The sequence below is a fragment of the Tympanuchus pallidicinctus genome, unplaced genomic scaffold, assembly GCF_026119805.1.
Source record: "Tympanuchus pallidicinctus isolate F22 unplaced genomic scaffold, pur_lepc_1.0 scaffold21, whole genome shotgun sequence".
Lineage (NCBI taxonomy): Eukaryota > Metazoa > Chordata > Aves > Galliformes > Phasianidae > Tympanuchus > Tympanuchus pallidicinctus.
In genome coordinates this window covers 6,864,248-6,890,246 of record NW_026294733.1, presented here as the reverse complement: position 1 = coordinate 6,890,246, position 25,999 = coordinate 6,864,248, and the positions used below count along the sequence as shown (strand labels likewise).

Here is a 25,999-nt window from a genome sequence, read left to right as displayed (position 1 = left end):
GACTAGAGGAAAGTCCAGGAAGAGCTTACCTCCTGGTAAGTGCAAGAGGTAAACAGCCTGCTCATCTCAGCTGACTGTTGGGATACAAAGCCTCTTTCCAGGCATGCCTCCTTGTCTCAACTCCACATTCACTCTGTTTTCAAATTCACTGACTGCCACAGTAGATGAGTACTGTCTTTTGGACAAACCTCATACCCTGAACTCCAGTTAAAAACTCCAGGCTACAGCCAGTAACCCACTACAGCTGCCTATGGCTCCAAATTTAGTTCCCCTGAAGATTTCTGCCCGCGTTGTATTGCCATTTCTATAGTTACATTTGAAATCAAAGCAAATTAAAGTGAAAGCAATTGAGAAATATTTGTGCTGTATTTTGTTAGTTAAAACCTTCTTCAGTGCCTTCTCAATTGTTCATCATTACTTGCCATTCAGTTTACAGCACTAAATCAAGCATAGGTATTTTTTCAAGCTATTTTCAAGCAGACTTTGCTAAGATTCCTAATTTTGACTAGGTTTACCAAGTTCTGCTGCACTGGTCTTCTGTCAGCTCCATGACCAGTGCAGGAAACTTTCTCTTACGCTGAGAAAAGGACAGCAGAGATGCAGCCAATGAAAAAGTAATGGGCAGAAGACAATCTCTCAGAGATTACTTTCCATAAAATTGAATTGGTAACATCTGCTCAATCTACTGTAGATAAACAGTGAACTATTTTCCATCTCATTAACTCAGAGGATGAGATATTAAATAAACCCCAGGGGCTTCGTGCTTTGTTAAGGCTTGTCCTGAGCTCACCAAATTACTTATCTTATGTAAGAGAGAACCTAAGAGCAGAGTTGCAGCTACACAGCAAACACATAACATTGAAATCCCTGGATGACCTTAAAAAAAAAGTCCCTACTTAATCTGACTGTGTTTCTAATTACTAGTCACTTAGCCTGAATTATTAACCGTGTCCTCAGCAGTGATGTATGGCTCATGTAAATTTCCAAACAGGATTCTAATAGAATTATCTAATTCTATTAAACCACAAACAACTACCCATTAAATATTTATTAGAAAGCTTGCATTCACTTAAAATAGATTGGAATGTCAGCAAAACACCATGTTAATCTCTTCTTCATTTCAGTCTTCTATGCCAAGAGATCAAAATGAGCTAATCAGCATCACACTTATTGATTACGTACAAATTAGTTGGCTAATCAAAATCAATAAAAATAAAATGATCTGAAAAGAATTTACAAAGTAGACTATGGATTTCTCTAAAAAAATACACTCCGTTTAAATAAACAAGATCGTTAAATTCAGTATTGTTTGATTATGTAAAGCTTTTTAGCTTATTCTGCCATAGGGTGGGGGTGGTAAACGCCAACTAATTAAGTTTTCTCTGTAGCATCAATGAATTGCACTTCATAAAGAGAGAACTGTTTCAAACCATTTAAGAGATTCAGTATAACTTTATGTTCTCTGGGTGGTTGTGTGGCTTGATTTTTGCTACAGATTTTAGTCTTGCCTGAAACCAAAGCAAAAAGCATTCCAAGAAATTCAAACAACAACCACCATTCACCTTCTGTAAAAGAAATGCTTAGAAAAAACCAATCATTTACCTTTCATTAAAAAATAAAAAAATAAAAAAAATACTGAGGACAAGTAGAAAGCACACACAGGAGACAAGTAACCGAGTGACATGTGATCACTACGGTGGTTGCAGAGGGGTTATGCAAAGCGAATCTTTATTTTATTATACTGTGCAGCAGATCCTGCTTTTGATCAGCATGATCTTATGATCTTACATGTGACAGTTGAGTCACTCCAACAAAGCCCGGTCTGCTTGCTGTTGGCATAACCAGCTCCCTAGTGATATCTGTCCTATGAAGACATCCACTTTGGTAGATTGAAATCTACATTAGTTGAAAGTAGAATTATAAAGATCGCTCAAGCAAGTACGATAATGTTCTCATCCCAAAACTAGATGCAATGATGTGCTCTTGAGCCCAAAAGTCATGTTAAAGAGAGCCAGTCCATTATCCTTGTCTATTTCCTCTAAGAGATGTACTTCTCACTCCTTCCCATGTAATACCCAATTGTACCAATAAAAATCTCTACCATGACAAACTCTGTACCACATCTGATGCAAACATTCTAAATACCATTACTATCCTACAAGAGATACTGAACACCTCAGAAGATCTGAGTGGCTTTAACATTAACTTGAAGGCTCATGTTCTGCAAAGCAAAGAAGTAGAAATTCTATTCCATACTTAGATGAACTGTAAACTAATGCTGAAAATCCCAGAGACATAAAAGCCAATCAGATATGTGGTGTGGAGTACTCCCAACCTAATGAGGATTCCATACGCTCTCTGATTTTTCACAACAGTGACTGTCTGCATGCAGTCACAATAAAAATAATTGCTTTTAAAATTATCTATTTTATTTTAAATTCCCTGTAGTGATGTTAAGAGTACAATAAAATCCTTTAGAAATGCTAACATATAGCAAGACAGAATTTCCACTAACAGAAAAAACTAACATAAATTCATTACTGTTGTAAATAGAAATAGACTAAAACTGGAATCTGAATAGAGGTGAAGCATACAGAAAACTCAACATGTAATTCTTGCAAGAAAACCAATGAGCAGTTGGTCCAAGAGTTGCAATTCGAAAAACAACAACAGTAACAACAACAAAAAACTTGCAATGGAAATACAACAGAAGGTCAAAATTCAACTTCCAAGCCCATTTGTTTAAACCAATCAATTCACACTATGAAATTTAAGAGAACAGCCATGTCACTAGCTTATGGCATTACATGCTGCTTTGGCTTATGGTACTAATGCCAACAAGTCAGCTTTCCCTACAGGATGCATATGGTTGACCAGTACACAAGTATTACAGATTTTGAGGCTTTGTTGTTTTTGCTATTTTTTAATCTCCCCAGACAACTACTCAGCACTGGCCTACATTCTTTACAGGGTCTGCAGCAAAAGAAATGCGAGACTATTTCTCCCTGCCTGGAAAAAACAGGCTCTACACACTGCAGGAGAAATCCACTGCTAGCATTACTCCAGACCAATTAATAAGGCAGAATAAAACCAAAATATCTGACACTTCACGCTTCTTAGATTCATGCCTAATTATGAAGTCTTGTGCAGGAAAGAGCTCCGCTTCCTGCAAAGCCCAACTCACTAACAGGGCCATGTCTCTAAGTGCCCTGTGGAAGCAAAGCAACCCTGCTGTCCACCTCTTCCCTGCTTTTCTGGTCTTTGAGTCTTTTAGATGCTCACCCAGTACTACAGCTATTTTCACGTATATTTATTTCTAGGAGTCTTTGTTATTAAATACAACTCCTCTGGCGCTTAGAAGCCTGGGCCTGATTCTGCCCTGGATGGCACCTTTTTGTAGACTAGCAAACAGATCACAAAATGAGATGAAACTATCACCTCATAAACAGTAGCAATTTACAACCACTTTGCACAGCCGTAATTGACTTCAGAGAGCACAAGACAGGGCTGATGAGGTTTTACAAGGGAGCAAGCAGAAATTGGACTCAAGTTTTGCTCAGTAGTCAACACTTGAGCTCTTCATGTGGAAACTTCACAGCTGTGAAACATCTAGAGAAAGGGAAAGCAGTTACAGAACACTATCACTGAAGGAGCTTAAATAATTTCAGGTTTACTGTGACTCTGATTCTTTTTATTCCATTTCTTCTTCAAGACCATATGCTGCTCATTTTAACGCTTAGGATTTCCACACATGGAGTTGGACTTCAATTTTTCTCTAAATGTATATAGACTACATGAGCCTCCAAGAAAACAAAGGCTTACAATTTTAGGATGAAAGATTCCTTTCCATACTTGAATCCTGGAAGGAGCTCCTTCTGATTCCTAAGCAGGATTTTCAGAACCCATAAGCCAGATGTACAAATTCACATGGGGCAGTTGTACACCTACAGAGACATGTAATGTGATTATAAAAATCAAACTAACATGTGCAGACAAACACATTGTCCATATAAAGTGACTTGTATGCTTGTACATATGTATATATATGAACTCAAGTCAGCCAGAACATAAATGTTCAGCTTTCTGTTAAACAAGGATCACCCACTTCATGGTCACATTTTACTAGCAATCGCAATTTTAAGAGATAAGCTTAGAAGATACAATTAGCCTTCTCTGCCAGGCCCTAATCATTCCTTTGAGTATATCCATTAGAACCTCATTAATGTGAGCACTTCATGTATTTATGTAACTGAAAAACTGAGATTTTACTCAAAGAAAATTTTAGCATTACTAAAATACACTGTCTACTTATATAATATTCATATAAACAATAACTCTTTAAAATCCAAGGCAGTCAAGGCTGCTATACAACTGGCCGTTTTGTTTGTTTGCAAAAACTGAAGTTGCAGGGTTGTGGATTCTGTTTCCAACACCTTGCTCTCCTCAGCCATGCTCCAAGGTTTTCCCTGATGATGAATTATGCTACCGAACCTTCATTTCACATCAGAATGGTAAGTACACACAAGAATACATGAAGCTGCCAGCTTTAACAAAGATACCCTTGAAAACCCCAACTATAAGATTTATTTTTAAAAAAATGCTCTTACACTCTTTGTTTCTAGTCTAGGTCCTTATTGGGGAAAGGTGGGTGGTTTTCTTGTTTCTTTTTTTTGTTTTGTGTTCGATTGTGGTACCTTTTATTTTTTCTTCTAAAGGCACAAACATTACACTTTTGCTAATTTCAGTCAATGATAATGAAAACAGAGGAGCAGAAACTCCAGCAGTGGGCTCTGATGCAATCTGCTAGCCAACCAGAAAAGAGATTGGCAATGTGATGTTAAGCAGAACGTTTGCCTACTACTGACTTACTACTTACAATTGTACTGTCGAAGCAGTGATATTCATGATGAGAAAACATGGAGTAGTATTACCAGCACACAGCTGACAAGGCGGCTGAGCTCTCATACACTCCCTGCCATTGTACTTCTGGTGCAATTCTTGGTTTCTTTTATTAGAAATACTTGGAGACCTATCTTTCTGTTAAGAAAGACTGATTGATTTTAAAGCCTTCCATTAAAAAACCTGTTGCAACAGTTTTGTTATAGGACAAATAACATGACTTTCAAAAGGCCAAGTAGTGTACTAATTTACAGTCATGCAAGCCTTTAAAGTGAAAAACGTCTGATCCGGCTTTCATCAAGGAACACAGTATCAGCATCCAAAGCAGATCTATTGCACTCTCAGCTACAAAGTGCATGCTTCCCTCATCCTCAAGGAAAACCCACCCTGCCTCATCTGTGAAAAACTTCAGTTTATCTCACGTGGGACTCTTATTGATTTGTACCTAATCATTACAAAAGGCAGAGATTCAAAGTCAACCTCCACCTTCTACTCTGCCAAACCTCTTCTTTGGGACTTTCATATCTGTAACAGAGACAGTGCTATATGCAGAGGTTGATTTTCCATTCCTATTTTCAAACAGGCAAATAAATACAAGCTTACAACAGGAAAAAAACAAACAAAAACAAAAACCCTTCAGATATATACACACACACATATATATATTTATATATATATAAAGACCTCCTATTGATCAAATAATGCAATAAAAGCAGAAATGCAGGCAGAACATGAAACACTAAGAAAATTTCTTCACAGTGGAAGTGCATCTTTCTATCCACATCTTTTTCAGTTGGCTTTACAACTACTATCACCACTTATCAAGTCCAAATTAACAACAAAACAAGCAAAAAAAAATTGCTCTTTGATTGGTTATGTACTCAGACTTTATGGTCTTGCAGGCAAAGGCACCATGCTATAGTAATCTTCCAAAAAAACCTGCAATGGATTATGTAATGGAAATGTCAAACCAAAGAAAAACAGAAAAGAAAACTTCCTCATAAAACACCATTAACTCTGTGGGTCTCAGAGTCTCAATTAGATTACAGAGACATATGTATATATATACATATATGTATATAGACAGTTTGTCTATACAAAACTCAAAGCTTATGTATTTCAAACCACTTCCTTAGGTGAATCTAATCCAAGCAAACCTGGAAGATGGTTACATGTGAGCTAAAAGCAGGAGCCTTGATCGCTCAAGCAAAGTACACAACCCTAATGGCCTTGGGGCTATAAATTTGCCTAGTACCACTGAGGTTGAGGTTAACTCACATGAATCATTTGGAAGCATCTGCGTAATAAAATATGCAGTTCTCAGATGTCAAAATCTGAGCCATTGCCTATTTTACTTACAGAAGAAAGGCTGAAAAGGTAATTAGTTTTTACTATTTTCCTTTTAAAATGAGTAAGAACTCTAGGTGTCCAAAGAAACAATGATAGGCAATGATAGGCATTGCATAAAACTCACATGTGATCTCCTACTGACCCACAGCAGTTACTGAGTAGAATTCATACTCGTTTTGGAACAAATTCTAGGTTATAACTAGGTTCGTATTATCATTGGTTAGTTTCAGTCAACTTTCACACCATTAGGTGTGAAATAGGCCCTATTTCATTTTCTTAGGATCTAAGCCAGACTCTGCCAGCTCCAAAAATGAAGTTTTTCCGTTGTTTTGTTTTTTTTCCAGAAACACTAAATTATTCTCTAGCTTGAGATATTTAGTTACCAAGAGAATTTGCTAGTAAGCAAAATATTTCTATTGCTGTTAAAAAAAAAATAAAAAAAATCCACATACTGCTAGACAACAGTTTGCAAATAACTGATAGAGCAAGCATCAGTAGTTTCCAACTCTGATATTTAAAAGGCTTCATGAAGTGGTGGCATATTCTTTTATGCAGCGGTAACGGAAAAGGAATAAAGTATACATAAAGGCACTTAGTTCATTTTATTAATGAGTTTCACATCACTAATTTCCAACAGTCCCAAACTTACCACAGTCGCATTGAATGCCACTCTTCCCTCAAGCAGAACCTAGGAGAAAAGACTTACACAATGAACTCAATAAACTGAAATGTAATCAAACTAAAACCAGCAGTTGATTTGTCTGAATAGAGAAAGAGAAAATGTGCAATATCTTTAATATATGGATGGCTGGGTAGACTAAATGACTGTCACACAGAAAGCTTATCAGTAAACACTGCAGAAAGCCTTAAGATTTTACAATAAATGACTGGTTTCAATCAAAGACTGCTAAAGCAAAAGGCATGGCCCACAGGAGTAATTACAGTCTCTTTACTGAAACAAAGGGCAATTACAACAAGCTGAAGTATGCTCACAATAGTTGAGCACTTGATTATGGAGTGTGACAGCAATCAGCAAAAAAAGGGATACACAGCATATCCCTGCACAGTCCCAGTTTGATATTACTGCTCAGTGCAGGAGGTGCTCCCATGCGGGCTAACTTAATGCAGAGCTTTGGCTCTGACTTGTAAAATGTAACACAAATACTGGGAGAGCAATTTTAAGTATAGAAAAAAGAAGAAGAGCCCAAGGCAAGAGACTAGTGGGCAAACTCACTGTACTCTCATCTACATCCAATTGTGACTGTGCATGACTGAGCTGCTGGATTCCTCCTGCAGAAACCACTGCAGTGCAGCAGTGCTGTGTGAGCATCATGCTGCCTCACAGTTGTTCTGTGCACTGCCTTTGGCTTGTCTTCACAGCACAGAATTTAAGCAAGACTAGCAGAACTGTGCAGTTATACTGAATTACTCAACTGAGCTGCCGCATCACAACAAGTATTTAAAAGAAAAAAAAAAAAAAAGGTCTGCTTTTAAGACCAATCAAGGCTTGGCTTCCTTCACATTTCCAACCAGACTATCAAAAATTCAAACAGCTCACTAAAAAATCCATGGAGCCAAAGCCATTAGAAAAAAATATAGCTAAGCTTAGAGAGAAGAGCTCTTCTGTAGCTCAGCAGAGACTTTTGTCTCTTACACAGGCTGACCACTGCCAGCAGCTTATCCAAGAGTACCTGCAGACAGTGTGAGCCGAGCTTCCCTGGAATACCATGCTCTTGATTGCTCAGATGTGCAACCATGATTCTTACTGTCATAGAAGTTCAGCAGGAGCCACAGTACAGCAAGACAAACTGAAAGATTCTCCCATTCCCATCCTCAAACGTATTTTCAGGTGCTTACAGAAGCCACTATGCACAAAACAAGTACATTTTAACAAAAATAGAGTACTAAAAAACTGATACTATCCTATGACAACCGGACAATGGACGTGGGAGAATCAGACTTCAGTGATTCAGAGCAAGGACTAGACAGGGTTTAACACAAAAAAAATAGAGCTCTTGAGTTTGGTGCTTAACTTTCCTGAAGTTCAGTATGGTTCCCTCTCTTCCCATCCAAAACCATGTTCTATTTTCTGAAAATTACCTGATGAACAGTATTTTAGTGCTGTTATTCTGATATTCCATTAGCTATTCAGTGAGATGAGACATAGCAGCGAGACTCTTCTATCAGCTACTTAGTGCTAATTTCTTCAGTGTTAACTCTTTCAGCGTGCCTTTTCCTTTCATTTTTATAAATTAGGGTTTGACTAACCTTCCTCTTTCATTCCATATCATTCAGCTGGAATCAGCAAAAATAAAAATTCTCAACTATAAAGATGTATGAGATGGTTTAAATAGAATTAAAAAATAAGAAAAGAATGCTAAGATCAAGAAAAAAGTCATATTTTGATGAAAGGTTCAGATTGGTGTATACTTAGATTCAAAGAAAAAAACACAGCAAATCAGTGGCAAGCAGGGAAAGCTTGACTCTAGGAGAACACAGGTAGCATCCAAGTTTAAGATAAAAATAACATCCTTCATTGGACTATTTTATTCTCACTGCATGTGCTGCTCAATCTCTTTAGCTCGTCATCTTAAAATCTAGCCATGTAATCAATATATGCCAACACATCACAAAACAAAAGAAGCTAAAAATAAAAGAGCAAGTTACACACAGGTGATTCTCAAGCTGTGGCCTATGGTTTACTTTTTCTTATTATAGACAGGCAATCAGTCCTCATCATTTCAAAAGACACACAAGATAAATGTACATTCCAAAAAAACCCTGAAGCCTCAAGTTCATATTTTAAAAAGCAAACTTAGGAAACAGAACATCTCCTCAGCTTGCTACACAAAATGCAGGTAAGCTGAGCAAACTCTGGATTTGTTTTCAGACCAGTTGTTCAATGCACTGAACTTTATTTCTATGAAGTTCTTCTGTAATAGCATAAAGATATTGAAATTTGAAAAAATATACCATAAATTTCATGCAGCAAGAATAGAGTCCTTCCTGCAACAGAGTAATGTCTGTGGCTTGGTCATTAAACTTGATTGACTCATGCTTTGTGTATAAATGCCCAGCACCAAGTTATGTGGCAATCTCATATGTATGGTCTTTCACCACGAACGCAGAGCTTTCTGTGTCTGGATAGTTATCCTAAAAGCAGTCCCAGACTGTTTCAGAAGCCTAAGAATAGAAGAAACAAAGTTCTGTAGAATATTGTGTTTTGTTTGTTACCTGGGTAGGGGTGATATATTCCAATGTCTAAAGGATCTGACTGTAACCCAAATGAAAGTGTTAATAGTAATGTAACATCTGCAGGTTCGATCAATCCTGCTTATTCAGGAAAAACTCCCCATGAAAATGAGGAAATATTAATAATCTTCCATACAAGTCTATTTGTTGAAATAACTTCAGAGTAACTTTCATTGATGCAGCTGTCAATTTAATCTCTTCTCTCAGTTGTCTTAGAATACCCTACCCCTCTCACATACCTCTCTGTCTGCCCTATCAACTCAGGCTTACCCCTGGTATCCCTCTCCCTTTCTGTGGTTTCCATACTTCTACAAGCATCCCTCATGATGACTGACAGGACCACATCTTTCTTTTGAACACCTGTGTCATCTGCATTAAACAGTTATTAAGATAAAACATTAAGTAATTAATCATTAATTGTTTATTACTACAATTGCATCACTCTGAGCTATGTGATAATATAAATATTCTCATCAAGAGTTTTGTAGCTGTGTGGTTTTTTTTTTAATCTGCTCTTAAGCATTGAGAAAAAAAAAAAAAGAAAAAAACAACACCAGCAAACAGCATAAGCAATTAAAACCTCTCTAGTAATAGAAAAGGCAGCACAGGCAAGAATGTTGAAAGCCTTCAAATACCACCCCATCAGCACACCTTGGTGCCAAGCTGAATGGACCACTTAGAGAGCAGTAGAAGCTGCTTCAGCACCTGAGCACACACAGCTCAGGGTTTGCCTGCTGACCCTGCTGGCAGCAGTGTTTTTTACAGCAGATCCAGTACCGGGTCTGCATTAAATGTACTTCTCTTGTGCAGCTGAAGAGCAATAAGAGAGGCAATTTTCCTTAGTTTTAATAACACTGACACCCACTCATAAAAAATTTCACTACATGTCTACTTGCTTCCCTCCAGGCTTTTGTGCACATGGCCTTCACACTTAGCCTTGGAGAGTCACCTAGCTTCACATAGCACAAGAGGAAAACCAATAACAGCTGGCTCACAGAGGTGATGGATGCTCTCAGTCTGAGGGAAGGGATTAGTTGTTATGGACCACATTTAAAGGAAAAGGAGATGGAGGAGGATGTGTCTGTGTTTGCTGTCAGACTATGCGACATGCACAGCAACCCAACATCACATCCAATTAGTATTTTCACTAGAGCACTAATTAATCACTTCAGACATCTTATCTGTCTCCCACACCTCCCTGCCTCAACTGTGTCATCATTTACACTGTATAATGCTAACTAAAACAACCTAGAAGCTTGATGTCCATAGCATTGTTGTTACCCTACCCTCTGCCTCTTTCACCTAACAGAGATAAGGTTGTTAGAACACCACGTCCTTTGCACGGCTGTGGCAGAGGCTCATCATCTGCAGACACCCAGCAAACCTGCTCATCACTAGGTATAAAAAGTGGCTGGAAGCAGCACAGCTGGTGATACCTGCAGCTCCTTCACAGCAGGAAGACTTCCTCATGCTGTCTGCCCTATGGCAGATGCCCTTGGGCTGGCTTTACGCGGGGCTTCTGTCTGCAGCCCTTCAACAACACAAAGACTTCCCAGATCTGAAGTCTAATACTCACGAAGCATCTTGAGTTCTGCTGACAGCACGGGTGTAGAAGCAGGGTAATGCTTCCCCTTGCTCTTCCCTGGCTTAGTATATCTGAAATAAATAGCAAAACAATTTTCCCTTGGAAAAATGTATTTTAATTTTTTTTCTCCTTTCCAAAGTGGGACAGCATTTTCACACAAACCAGAATGCTTAGTTGTGCCAATTTAAGGAACTAAAAACAAAAAACAAAACAAAACTAAACAAAAAAAAAACCAACCAAACAACAACAACAACAACAAAAAAGACAGTTAGAAACACGAGGAGCTTTTAAAGCTCTCAGTGGTCAAGTAACACTTCTACCATACCTGGAAAGCCTAGAAATTGGAAAAGCCTAGCAGGAGCTGGACTTTCACTCTACCCACTACAGTAGATTTTTAAAGTATTTTGTTCATAATTTCAAGCAGAAGATTGTTTTTAAATAAGCATTTAGTATTTTTGATTGTCAGCTAAAGGTCCTAAGCACTCCTTTGAAGTGGCCTAATAGATTTGAAACCATTGTGAAGGTGACAGTTGGGCAGGAACAGAGAAGATTCAGTCAGCCTACTTTTGTTATGGTCAGATCAGCAAGCTTTTACTTAACATCCATAGTTGTACAAAAACTTTTTGAAACAACTTTTCAAAACAAAAGCAAAACCCAGAGTGAGTTCTTCTTGAAAACAAAAGAAATCAAACATGGGGTTTATAGTTTTATTCCTGCTGTTATTGTTTCTTTCCCCCCCCATTGTGACATCAGTAGTCCAGACACTGAAGGGTCCATTTACATGAATAGACAAAAACAAACATTTGAGAGGTCAGGTGCTCTTGAATGCCACCAGATACTTTAGAAATCTAAAAGTTGATCTCATTTCTAATAACTACTACACAGAACAAACCAGAAAGTACACGCCATTTACTGAAGCAGCATGACGAGTAATATGTTGGCAGCATTCGCACTTAACCAAAAGAGTAATAAGCTGAGAAAAAAAGAGCAAAAAGATTCAGAGAAAAAAAAAAAAAAAAAAAAAAAAACAGTCAATGGGAATACGAGCTATTTCAACTAAAAGAAATTTTACTTTGAAGAGAGCAGCAGACATTTTCTGGAACAACTGTCACAATACTACAAAGAAGATTCCCTCCTCGCTAAAAGTTTCTAGGACTCGAGAAAAAAACTGCTTTTCAGTTTTGATACTTAATAAGATTTCTCAGTAGACATTCCTCAGTTAAAAAGAAAGAAGTTAAAGGAAAATGGAAGAGAGAGAACAAGCAAGTTCATTCGCAACTTTGATCTTAAGTCATTTACATTTGTTGTTATCATAGAATCAGGAAGGCTGTTTTCACTGCAGGCTGTGTGTGCTGCAGTATCTCTTGCTTAGAGTTAGAGCTTCAGAAAGCCAAAGTAATTCCTTGAAACAACTCACCAAAAAGTTCAGGGGCTGAGGGGGAAGAAAAAAAAAAAAAAAAAGGTCAATTCGTTTGTAACTGAAATTGACAGCAAAAGGTTTTCTGGGATACCGTTTGAATCACAACTCTTTCAAACACTTGCAGAATAGCCCTGTTCTGCAAACAAACTGTTAGCAAGGCACAGAGCTTATTGCAGAGCGTTATGTGTCAGGGCCTCAGCCAGTCTCTAATTGAGTGCAGGGAAACAACACAAAAGAGATGAAAGAATTCTTGGAGAACTTTCATTCTCCTTGTTCAGATCTCCTAACTTTCACGCAAGTTCCTTATGAGTCTTTATAGAAAATTGCCAGCTCGTGGCTTACTCCAAAACATTGTCTTGCTATAGCTAGATAGTAGCAGTTGTATTCTGTTATACCCAAACTGTTAGAGAAAAGTGCTGACTTGTGGCATTATTCTTTTCATTTCTGTTTTACTCTCTGATTAAAACTCGTACAGCTAGCACACAAAACAAACACACCTGGAGATCTCAAAGAAACAGTGCCACACTTAGCTGTAAGCTATCTAATCAGTCACAGAATCACCTAACATAAAAAATCATCACAAGAACCTTAGAAATTACGTTTTCTTGCTAGTCTGAAATTACAGGTACTTGATCTGCATTGGTCTGACCCTCCATTCAAATTCCATATGCTAGCTTCCTAAAGTACTGAGCAAGAGATGTGGTAATGTAACCTGTCCAAGGAGATTAAGCACAACAGCAAAGGCTGAGGTAATAAACGATCTGTGAGCTGAGAGCCTGAACCTTGAGAACTATGGATCAGTGAGTTTTAGTGGAAAACAGAAAAAGAAAGAAAGAAAAAGAAACAAAAGATGGACAAAAAAAAAAAAACAACAAAAACCGTGAATCAAGAGGCAAGTCTGCAACAATCAAGTTGACGGAGTGGAAATATCTTGGTAATTAACGTCAGTGAAAGAAGAATGACAAAGGTTTAGAGAACAAGGAAAAGCAGCATGTAAGCAAAGCATCTGGTACCCGCAGACATAATTTCAACTGTCCTTCTGAACAGGCTTTGGCTTCTCCCAGTTCCAATCTGCTTCACAAAAAAACAACAGAAACTGAAATATTGTGTATGCATGACACACAGTTGGTATTTTATGAGCTGATTTTCTTTTCCCAGAACTCAAAGGGCTGTAATGGGTAGCTAAACACACCTCACACCACTTTGCCCAATTCAGTTGGCTGTTTTTGAATACCTGTGCAGGTACCACACAGCTGAATGTCCAAACATGAACTAAAACTGCTTAATTTCTATTTAACACATTCTATCAGCTGTCTTCTTTATTCCCTGTATTCTGGTGCTATCTCTGAAACTCCTTTAAGTCACTTCTAAGTCTTTGCTGATAACATGAGATAAGGAAATCTTATCTACTAATAAAGAAAACAATCTATGTCTGAGCTTCAGTACAACTACAGAAATATCCCTGAACATAGCCATATACTTCAGGAATTATGGAATTTAAAAAAAAAAATCAGTGGGTTGAATGTGTACACTCCCTCTGCTTCCAGAACAGTTATTTTGGACACATGCTCATGACGCTACAAGAATAAACCTGATGGTATTCTGTATCAGAGAAGAGAAAAAGAAGTCACATGAGCAGGGAAAAGCTGAGCCAATTTCAAAAGAAAAAAAATGAAAAGAAAATTACAAACTAGAAAGAAAATCTTAGAAACTTACTGCAAGGGCAACAGCACTTAGGAAACCTGAAGAAACATCCTAAACAGCAACAGGGAAAAACTACTACAGAGGCCAAACACTTGCATGCCCTTTCCTGAAACAGACAACAACCAGCTGTCACCTCAACACACAGCTGGTCCCAAACAGTAGACAGCCCAGACGGGTAACATTTTTGTCCCCACTAAGTTTCATGACTCATGCTGAGAACTGCTGCTTAGCTAAATTATCACTCAGGTCGAATTTCCCATCTCTATATTCTTCACATGCAAATACGGCACTCTGTTAAATATCTTGAGTGTGTGGAAGGGAGCGCACTTGTTCAGTTACCCCAGGAGTCTATGAAAGTGGTGGGTTTTTGTGCGCGTACGTAATATCTGTTTGTGTTTTGTTCCCGTTTCTTATAGACACACACTACAAAAGATGTTCCTGCTTGAAGCTAGGTTTATCAGTGAGATTTCATTGCAAAATGCCTCTGCTTTTGCATTACAACGTAGCATGAGGCTACAGAATAATTCTGTGGTGGACCTCAAGAGTAAAGCAACAGAATACACACCCTTCCAGAGAAGGGCAACAAAGGTGAGGGGTCAGGAGCAAAAGGCTCAGGGAAAGCAGCAGAGTGAATGGGGTTTGGTCTGGAAAAAGAGGATGTTCAGGGGTGATCTTATCTCCCTCTACAATTGACAGGAGGTGGTGGTGAGATGGGTCAGCCTCTTCTTCTGTGTGACTAGTGATAGGATGAGAGGGAGTGGCTTCAAAAAGCACCAGGGGAGGTTCAGGTTGGATATTAAGGAAAAATCTCTTCTCCAAAAGAATGGTGAGGCACTGGAGCAGGCTGCCAGGGAAGTGGTTGAGACACTGTCCCTAGAGGTGTTCAGAAAACATTTAGACATGGTACCAAGGGACATGGTTTGGTGGGGACATTTCGGTGGTAAGTGGACAGTGGGACTGGATGATCTCAGAGGACATGTCCAACTTTGATGATTCTATGCTCCAGAAAAATCAAGGTACTGTCAAACATGTAATGTCTATAACCCACGCCAATTAGCAGTAATAATTGAAAAATTGCATAATGCTTTCTCTCTCAACATCTCTAATTGCTACTTAGGACCCTCTTTAACAAAACTCAAAATAGCTTTGTGGCCATACTGAAGAGATCAGGAGGGAACGTGCTTCTCTAAGCAATGCACGTGTTTAAGTGTGTTGGTAGAACTGCCTGTTTCATCTGTTTCGTGGGTAATAGAACCATCCACTCATATTGCTGTCAATCTAGGAACTTCCTTCTAGGGAAAAAAAAAAAAAAAAAAAAAAAGAGTATGAGAGATTGCCTGGGACCTGTGATTTTGCAGTGGTTTAAAGCCATTTCATTAATGCGTATCTTTGGTCATAAATTACTGTTTACCTGTCGACTGGGTTCAGAACACTCATGAGGTGTTCTTTGAAGCTAACTTGGATTTAAAGATTTTTTAAACAGCTGTTGAAGGACTGTTTGATCTGAAAATCTGAGTCTTTTGAAGTTGAGAGTTAATGGAATATTATTTTTTATTCACAGTGATCAAGCAGTTAATGAGATAACGTGATGGGAAAACAGGCTTAATAGAGTATGTGGACACATCTCTTGCTACCTTTCCTGCTGCTTTTTGTAAGGATTAACAGAAAGGCCAGATGTAGTCAAGTTCACACTGAGATTAAATCATAACAAAGAAGGAAATGTTCTTTAGTTAGGTACAGCATTGTACCAGAACCAAAGCCATTTGGGAACTGGATTCCAAACCCCTCCACAGATGCTTACCAAACAGGCAGTTAAGCTATCAAGGATGTGGGCTGGGCTCTTTTTTCTTGGTAAAAAGGCTGGTTTCTGACTCACAGGTGATGAAAGAAGGAAAGGGCATGACTTAATAAAATGATGATCCAATATGCCTCAACTACGTATTCACTCTCACTGTCTTTAAAAACCCATCAAATCTAATTCATAAGGTTCCAACAACACTTCAAACACTAGAAATATTATTGAAATACAGCGTTTCTGAACAGTAAAACTAGCATCAAGGACTGAATGCTCTGAAATACAGAAATCTGCTCTTGTCCAGCAAGATCTTCCAGTGACATAGTCCCCTTTACCACACACCAGCAGCTACTTTAATTCACATAGGATACACTACTAGGAGAATCAAGGGTAAGTTTTAAGCTACAGACAATAGTCTGCAAGATAAAATTTAGGTAGTGAGTTACATTTAAATATAAATAGACCAAAATCATAGCTCTATTTACTTGGCAGTTTTGTCCAATCCGGCCTTCAACAGCATTTGTCTATGTCATTTCTGTTGTCAGAAAAAAATGGTCTAAAAATACAGAAAGTGTCTTTAGTTGTCTTTTTTAAAGGAGTAATACATGACAAAGGATAGATAAAAGTAATATCCATTTATATTGTGAAATTCTTCTCCATTCTTACTGCTTTTACATAAGATATTAACACTGCATTAAGCATAAAGAATTAGACTAAGGTTACAATATTTATTTGTGTCCTTCTCTAGATCACAGAGTATTCCCCTTGAAATCAACCCCTGAATATTATGAATCCAGTCAATACAGTTTGTGAGAAAATAAAATGTTAAAATGTAAAGAAAACTGGCTCATAAAAGAACTTGCAATCTGGCTTGATAGCTTTGTACTCTCTACTTTAGCCTCCATAAGTCACAGTAAAATGGCAGAGAATTTCAACCCTGCATTCTGTAAAGCTGCCATAGAGCAGTGACAGAAATGACAAATAGAGGGGGGGAGGGAGAGAAAAAACAGGAAAAAAAAGCCTCTTAGGACACACTTCCATTTATTTCCTTTGGTACATTTTGCTCTAGAGCAGAAGTGCCAAGGACACTTGTGGCTGAACTGTTACATGACCTGAGACAAAGTCGTGTTTTTAGTGTTCTTTCATTACTGCTCACTAATATCTTACTAATTATATTTCTATTCTGTCTAACAGATCTTCTAATAGCACAGTTACAAAACTTCAGCCCAAGACAAATTTATACTCATTAATACCCTTGCAAAAAGGACAGAATATATTTTTTCCTAATTTTTCCAGGAGGGGAGGAGGAGCACAGCTCTCCAGTGCTCACCTGATGCAGCAGCTCATCTCCGACAGCAGCCAATACCAGATGCAGGAAATACAAAGGGTAAAGACGCTCCCCCTTTGCACAAGGTAAATACTAGTTTGGACTCCGTTTTCTCTAGTGACCATGATTAGCTGCAAGTGGAAAAGTGGGATTACAACAGTAATTAGGCTATCAAATATTACCTTCACAATAAATTATTTCAAGGTTGCTGCCTCAAGGTCCTTGACTAAAGCACCAAACAGCTCCTTTGCACTGAGAATGCTAAACTACCTGTGATGTGGCAGAGAGGCAGGAATGGGAAGCAGAAAATTTCATGTCACCCTGCCAGCAATGAAAGTCAGCAGCAGTAGTGGTGGTAGAGCAGGGAGTAAGAGCAAAGAAACACTTTCACTTGTTGTCTTTGTTATTGTTGTTGTTGTTGTTCAAATTATAGAGGCAAAATTCACAGAGCTATTTAGAATTACTCCTCATTTTAAAGGGAGAAGTTATTTATCAACTCAAGCTACTTGTAAGCAGAACAGTCACATCAGAAAATAGACCAAATTCTGTCACTCTGATTGGAGACTCATTAAGCTTTTTTTTTTTTTTTTTGTCTTCCATGATACTATTAACCTAAATCTTCAGATTTTAAAAGGGATCCTAAGTTAGCCCTATTCTGTGAGATCCTTACACATGAAACTCACAAGGTTAAAAATCTGAGATTTCCCAAAGCACAGGAGCCACGGTGCTGCAGGGCTGGCAGCATTGCCACCTACCTGCCTTCAAAAGCACACTGTGACCTCTATGCTTGGCATCCAGAACGCCCAGCTTTAAGTTTCTTCTAGTCACCACAGATTGGGAACTTAACGTAACACAGTGGAGTGAGTGCACAGACATATTTGGCTACTTTTGTTTAAAATTTTTTAAATATTTGAGAAAAGCAAAAACAGGTTACGTGCCAATTTTCTGGACAAGGAGTCAGCATCAGTGGAGAACATGCTGACGTGAATACTTCTATACCCACACCTTTAAAGACAAGAGTTTGATGCTATGATTTTGAAGAGATGGCAGGTTTCCATCCTCACCAGTTGGTGAGCCACCACGTATTGTGACCAAATGAGCAAATTATGGCTCCAGTAAACATCACCATCCATGCAAGGGAAGATTTTCTGACTGGAGAATTTGTATTATTTAAACCTATATATTCACCTCTCTGTGATCAGTACTAAGTTAGTTTATACTCTTTCTATTATTTAAACTAACTAAATAATAGTTTTAAAAAGTCTCTTTCCACTAATGCAGTAGTTAAAACTGATTTTCACAGTTGATATTTGCATTTTGCATGTTGAAACTGCAAACAATGCCCATTTCCTGGAGTATGAAACCAACTGAATAAATGTTTTCTTGATATTATTTCCTCATTCTACAGTCACCCACATGCTCAGTGCTCTTAACAAGTTTTCAGTAGCTACTGAAAGGCAAGGTTGTTTTTTATGCATAATCTTTTCAACTTAAAGTCAAGAGCATTGCGGATGTCTGTTCCTAATGCTATGAAACTGAAGTATTATACTTTTCATCTGGAGCTGAAACCTACATTTACAAGAGTTTTAAGCAGGATGATAAAGAAGCCACGTTAATAATCATAATCAATTTCGTTTACACAAAAGAGTTCAGCCATCTTTAACGTAAACCAGAGCTATACTATTGCACAGAAACCTAGTTTGAACCCTACATATTGCTTAAATATTTATTGTTTTTTGGGATACTCAGACTTTGTGAGTAAAGTAACTTAACAGTTACTGAATCCCAGTTTAGTTTCAAAACTTCTTTTTCTTCCTATTACCCACCTTGGCTTTTCATTCCATACTAATCAAGTGACTTGGAAAATCCTTTTATGTAGTCACTTCCCTTCTGGGAAGGAATATTTGCTTCCTTTGCAGAAGGTAATTCACAGAAATTCAGCTGGAAGTAAGCATAGTTACAGAAGCCAGATTTACAGAAAGAATTTCTCTCTCCTCATACAAACAAACCTCTGACTCCTTCACATGCAAGAAGTATATACAGCTTTCTCAGAAAGAAAAAAAAACACAAAACAATAAAACACAATAATCCACACCAGTGTCAGAAGAGAGAGCAGAAAATTAGCTTATATGAAGTAACTAGTCAAAAGAGAAGGATGCCTCTCAGAAGCCCAGATGATGGTTAAATACAGCACGATGCTTTCCCACGTCCCCCAAACCAAGAATGGGGATATAACCATTTAATTTGGCCCAAATGTCACGTCAGTATATCTTGCACATACTAGCTGAAAAAGATGGTACTAAATAGGAAATAGAAAACAAATTAAAACCTGAATGACTTTAGCTCACTGTGGATGTCAGCTCCAGCAGCACATCTCACAGCAATTGTTCTTCCAGCAATCTTTTCCAAGATACGTCACCAGATTCCTTTTTAAGACTGCTATTTTAAAACAACTTATTTAGCTTCCTTTTAACATGAGCATCACAGGACATTTTGGAGAACCTGAACCTCAAAGTTTTTTAAAAGAAGCAAACAAAAAGATAGTCCGTGAAGTACAGAGAGGGTAGCTACCACCATATTGAACTGCTGATTACAGCAAGGAGCTGGAAGCCAGCAAAGCTAGTGTGTTTCATTCCAAATGTATCACTAAAGCAATCCAATGATTTCACTTTCTTGCTCAGATTTTAAAAGGCATATTTTCCCATCCTTTCCAAATGACTTCATTAAGCCTCCGCCTCTATCCTGAATTAAAACCAGCTCCCTTCAAGCTTAAAGCAATAACTGGTACAAGCTGCCCAAGCTGATTTCAGTGCCTGCAAGACCTGGTATCGTACTAAACTTTGGCAACTGAGCTATACTCATGCAAGTTGTCAGCGAGGAAGGAAATGGTTGGAAGTAATACTCATGAATATGCATGCAACTGAAGCTGAATTTTGATTTGGCTGCATTCATAACCCATTTATGTTCATTTCTGTGGATGATCAGATGCTGGAGATTTATTCATGAAAACTAACCAAGCACTCAGTCACCAGAAGGGAATTCTGAGCAGCATTTTCAATGGAAGGTCTGCCAGTACTGGTGAGCTACACAAGTCATCTAATCAGACAAGGGAAATAAGCAAAAGAAATAGTAATATATGTAAATCTAGCACAAATTACAAATATTCACAGCGAGGTATACACAGATGAGCTGCTAATCAGAACCAATTCACTGAGGAGTGGAAGTTCAATGGTCCAGGTTCTGCCCTGTATCTACCTGCATGTACTGCAAAGTGCTAATAACCATTTCTGTAACAAAGCACCTGGAAAGCTGTAAGAGGCATGAGATAGAGGAGTTAGCCAACAGTATCACGCCAAGGCACCACACAACTCTTTGCTCTCCTTTCACAAATAAAATCAAAGGAAGGAGCTAATTATTTGTTAGGACAAATTGCACAGCCCCAGACAAGAAGCATTCAAAATCACCACTGCTATCATTTCAGATTTACTGAAAATTCCCTGTGCATTGCTAAAGCACAGCCCAATGCCCCAAAATAGAAGATTATCTCTTCCGTTCTCACATTCAAAGACACTTTGCAAACTGGACGGTTCTCTGAAGCTATAAAGTACATCGGATTCACGAGGGCTAGCAGCAGCTTGGCTTAATCGTAAGCTGTCAGGAGAGCTGCAACAGACCACTTTCTTCAGATTACATGAAAATCCAAGAACAGTGTTCAGAAGATTTAAGTTAGAGCAGCACAGACCCTTAACAGTAAGATGCTCTCACATTTCGGACTTTCAAATTCTTAAATTTGCCCTTTGCTTAAAAAAAGTCAATGATTTCACCAAGAAAGTTTGATTAGTTTCTTTTACTTTCTGTAATGAAGTGCCATCCTTTTTACACTTGAAAGGATCTTTGTAATAATGCAACATTGATCTTTTGAATACAGATGAGCTAACCTAGATAATAGGATTCGGTGCCTGAAAGAGGGATCTTCTGAGCATACATCTCTAGGGCTCCAGCGCCATCAAGAGGACTCGGAAGATACAACACCTATTCACAAGGAAATGTCCGTATTTTGTGCAGTAACAATACATCCTTACATTTTCATTATATTTCTAGAAGATCTTTCAAACCCCCCAAAAACTTTATGATGCATCTGAGAACGTAAGCAAGCAGTGGCGCACAACTAAACACAAAGGGAACGGGAACAAAACAGGTTCCACTGATAAGAATTTGGAAGCTTTTCTTTTTGGTAATTCATACCACACTATGGTGTGTAATTTATTATCTGTCATAACATCATCTGGAAAAAGATGTTCATAAGCAATTTCCTAAATGGAGACAGAAATAATCTAGAAAAAAAAATAACAATAAGTTGAGGTTTTACATCAAAAACTATGCCAACAAGAGCACTCAGCAAAAAACTGAAGTTACCAGTTTTCCTTAAGAAGGAACTACCACTAAATGTTTCCTGAGAGTGCTTGAACTCAAACCCATTGCACCCAGCAAACAGAGCAGATCACCAGGTATCAAATTACTTAGATTTTCTTCCTAACCTTACCACAAACTTCTTTTACTGACCTCCTAATCAGAAAAACAAATGCACATCTCCACCCTTTTATTACCTTATTTCCTCTATTTATCTACCTACACAGCCACCACATGACAGCAGCAATTTCTTGTGATGTGCTTATAGCCAGCTAGTATTGCTAGATTACGGATTATGAAACGTACCATTTCATTTCACTCTGCCATTCTCTAATACATGTTGGGCCTATTTTGAGAAGGGAGCCAAGTTGAAAACAGCATTAAAAGCAATTCAAGATGGATTCCCTGTCAGCCAATGACCTGTAACACAGAAAAATGTTTAGCACAAAACCAGCCATATTAAGAAAAAATACAAAGCAGCTGTATCAGCCAGAAGCGTTGTTGTGTATGAGTGGTGTTTTTGTTGTTGTTTGTTAAATGGAACAGAAGTAAAACTCTTCTAATCCTCCACCAAGAAAATAACATCTAACATCTTAACCAAGCTCTTACCAGGCTGCCAAATCATTGTCAGAATGGAGCAGCAAGAGCTGAACTCAAACTGTGCCTCAACACCATTTCCAAACACAACTCTATTCCAACTGCAGGCAGAGCCTTTGAAGACTGGCCTTTTTGAAATCTTCCTATGATACAGCCCATTAATAGGCTTACTGGGGAAGCATTTTTATTGCAAAAATTCGTATTGGTCTGGATAACTTCAGCTGAAGTTTTCCTATGCAACCTATCAAATTTTGCTGGTGACAGCACACGTGCCATTATTTCAGCTTCAGCTCACCAGGTTTTCAGACTATTGAAACACAATCATTCTATATTCAGAACATCAAGCACTTCTGCTAGACCACGATAGCAGCAGGGTATCTTCCGATTTTTTCCCTCTGTATGTGCCTTCAGGCAGCACCCACAGATTGGAAGCTTAAGAAAAAAGTCGGTCTGAGCCATGGTTTTAACTTGTAAACAGGGTCTTTGAAAGAGCAAAGGTGTGAGTTTGTCTCCAATAAAGCAAACTTACTTTGCTGTTTGCTTTAGGCATTTTCGAGGTAAACCTACAGAGTAGGAATGGATTTCCTGTCTCTCTCTGCAAACTTGCCTTTTACTGAACCAAACAGAACTGCCAGGGTTTTATTTCTGATGCAAGAATACGAGTCAGGGTCAAAGACAAGGGGTCAAAAGTGCAGTTCAGGATGAGGTGCATTTTTCTCAATGCTTATGCAATATTCTGTAGTAAGAAAGAATGAAAGACTTCAATTTCCAGGGTGTCAAGAAGCAGAAAGTTTCTATGTTTTAGTCCTCCCTCCTCTGTTGATGTATTTGTGTCATTGTAACGAAGAAGAACATTCCACATAAAACTCAGCCATTTTTACTATTAAAATGGTACTAAGCATTTTAAAAATCAATTAAAAAAAAAACAACCCTAACCTTATGTAGCGTTCTTCCTTCACCCTGAAATCTCTTCTTGTTTTACTCTAAATAGCCTGAACGAATTGCCATTGCAAATTTCTTCTTATCAGTTGAGAAAAGTCCAAGGAAACAACATGCTTGAAGTCACCTAAATATTCAGATTTTAGGCCACTTCTCATCTATTGCACACAAAAGGAACCACAAGACATGTTTCTACACATGCATATACCCAAAATAATCATATAGCCTCCAGCCATTCTGATGTCCCTGTAGAAAAATGCACCTGTAATCTTAAGTGACAGGCAGCATCAAGGAATTGATGTGTGCACATTACTTCAGTGACATTTCCAACTAAATATCATCTATTCTTCAAGTGTGAGATCAGAGACAAAATGAATGTCCTACTCATGACATTAGCATGTGTCCATCAAATGGATGAAGATAAACCAACTACTTTGTAGCCTCCATCAAAATAAATGCATAAAGAAATAATAAACATTATGAATTTTTAACTACCTAGCTACTTCTACCTGCAAACATCAAATTCCCTCACGCTTCAATAAAGGAAAAATACACTCAATGAAGTCTAACAAATGTGCCATCTGTTCTGGTACAGCCGACAAAGCAGAGCAGCAGCTGAACGGGACAATACAGACCTCTAGCGGCAGCACTGCAGAGAAACACCTCCATAAGCAAAAGATTCCTTGTTGAAAACGCAGGACCGTTCCTAGATATTTTCTTCATCGTTTTGCTACCAGAACACGAAAAAGACTTCTCAGAAGGACGCCTCCGTGTCAGAACAAACTTCTTCCTACACCATCAGCTGCAGCTTGTTTGCCCTGAAAAGGCTTGCTGCACACAAACCCCACCTGCAGCTCACAGGCTGCCCACATCATTCTCACCTGTTCACTGCATGTCATTAGAAGCCTATTCTGCATTAATTGTTTTCTTTGTCAGGAAAAAAGGCGCGTTTAAGCGACCGTCATTATTTTGTAGGTTTTGAGGTGGTTGCTGCTTTACCTCACAGAAAGAGGCCAATATTTCACCTACCTGCGCTAGGATTTCACACCTCTCCGTCCTGTAACCCTTTCCTAGCACAAAATAAAGCAAAAAAAAAAAAAGTCTTAAATCGAGGAAGTGCCCTGAAGGAGTGTAACTGCCACCTCAGAAGTTCGGTTTCCTTGCACATCGTTAGCACTGAGCACCTTTGTACACACACTTCATACACAGGGAGCGCCATGAGCATATAGAGAAGGGCCTCAAACCTAATGTAAATGTCTTGAGGAATATTATTCTTTTTTACACATTAGATCAAAATAAAAGGAACTACCAGGGGCAAGCAGAGCACAATGACGCTCCATGCACAACACCTGTGAGCAGGATTAAGTAACCCACCACCCACAGAAATGGTTGGCCTGTGTAAAAATCAGGAAGAAAACACATCTGCAGCCCTGAGCCACCAAGTTTCAGAAGATCATGTGCTTTCCCTAGGATGGCTGCACAAGCTGTGCTTTGTGGAGCAGCTCGATCCCCACAGGATCACTGAGTGCTCAGGAGCTATGGGCCTACCTCAGCGCAGCCACAGCACGAAGTGTCACATCTCTGTTCATCTTCACTCTTAGAGAAGTCAGAAGGAGCCGTTTGCAGACTCTACGTGATGTTCTGAAGTCATTTCAGTTGTGAGCTCCCGCTGTGTGGCCATAGGGCTCTCTGTGAGGAGAGCTGCTGCCTCATGCTTTGGCTGGACGCTGAATGAAGTGCAGCTGAAAATATGAGCTCCCACATGGGCCCAATAAGAATTTTCCCACCCTGCCAAAGCTGTCAAAGTTATGAAGTGTCCCTGCTCAGTTCTGAGCTGCAATCTGATTTTTTTTCTTCACGTAGAACAAAAGCAAGATCATAAATACGGCTGCCAAAGCAATGAACCTGAAGATGGAAGCTCAGAGAGGTCCTAGCTCCAATGGCTTCCATCGGAGTTAACACAACACAGTTCTTGTTCTGCCACATCCTAAAATGGTTGATGTAACCACCACCAGTGGCCTTGATGCCAGCTTAGAGCCCTTCCTCCACACCTTAATTCTGTGAAAGTAGGCACTCTCAAAGAGAGCACAGGACCAGGCCTCTGCTGTAGGAACTGCTGCAGTGACTCAGGTTATACTAGGACAGTACTGCAGTCAGTAGAGGTTACTTATAAGCAATTGAGAGGAATACAAAGCCTCAGGGGCCCATTAAGCAGTCTCTGAAAATCAGGTAGAAAATTTCTGTAGTAAAGACATTACAAGATATTTATTCATGTTGTTTCTACCTGCTGCAACCAAGTCCATGGTCTGTCTTTTCCCAAGCTATGTTTATAGACTTTGAAAAAAAATGAGTCATCTTTTGGGCTATGTAGGATTAAGAAATTTTCCCCTCCCTCCCCATAATCCAGATAAATGATACCACTCTCTCTGTCCTGCCTACTCAGAGCCACCAGGCACATTTATCTTCCCTAATCTTCTTTTCCAGGATCCATGCTGACTACCCCTTAAGCAATTACATATATCTAAATGTTCTGTTTGCATAATTGCTCTCCATGTATTTGCTGCCACTGAGATCAGATTTACAAGCCTGCAGAGTTCTCAATCTTCTTCCAGTCATCCTGCTTATATTAGATGCCTAACGCTCTGCTTTGTCCTTTAATAAATTATCAGTGAAATGCATACTTGTAAAAGAGTAAGTCAAAATGGCCACTACTCGGCCTCT

The 25,999-nt window shown here is 38.7% G+C and overlaps 1 long non-coding RNA gene across 2 annotated transcripts in view; it reads right to left on the bottom strand.

The window, feature by feature from the left end:
• The window catches only part of LOC128081593 (uncharacterized), a 70,579-nt gene extending 46,490 nt beyond the window's left edge, over nucleotides 1–24,089 (bottom strand). Inside the window, exons 1-2 of one of the 2 annotated variants that reach the window (XR_008207280.1) lie at nucleotides 23,914–24,089; nucleotides 17,336–17,463 (exon numbers count right to left, since the gene is read on the bottom strand). This is a non-coding gene — a long non-coding RNA (uncharacterized LOC128081593). The remainder of the gene's footprint in view (nucleotides 1–17,335; nucleotides 17,464–23,913) is intronic. The other variant, XR_008207281.1, reaches the window with a different exon arrangement.
• Nucleotides 24,090–25,999: the final 1,910 nt, after the last annotated feature.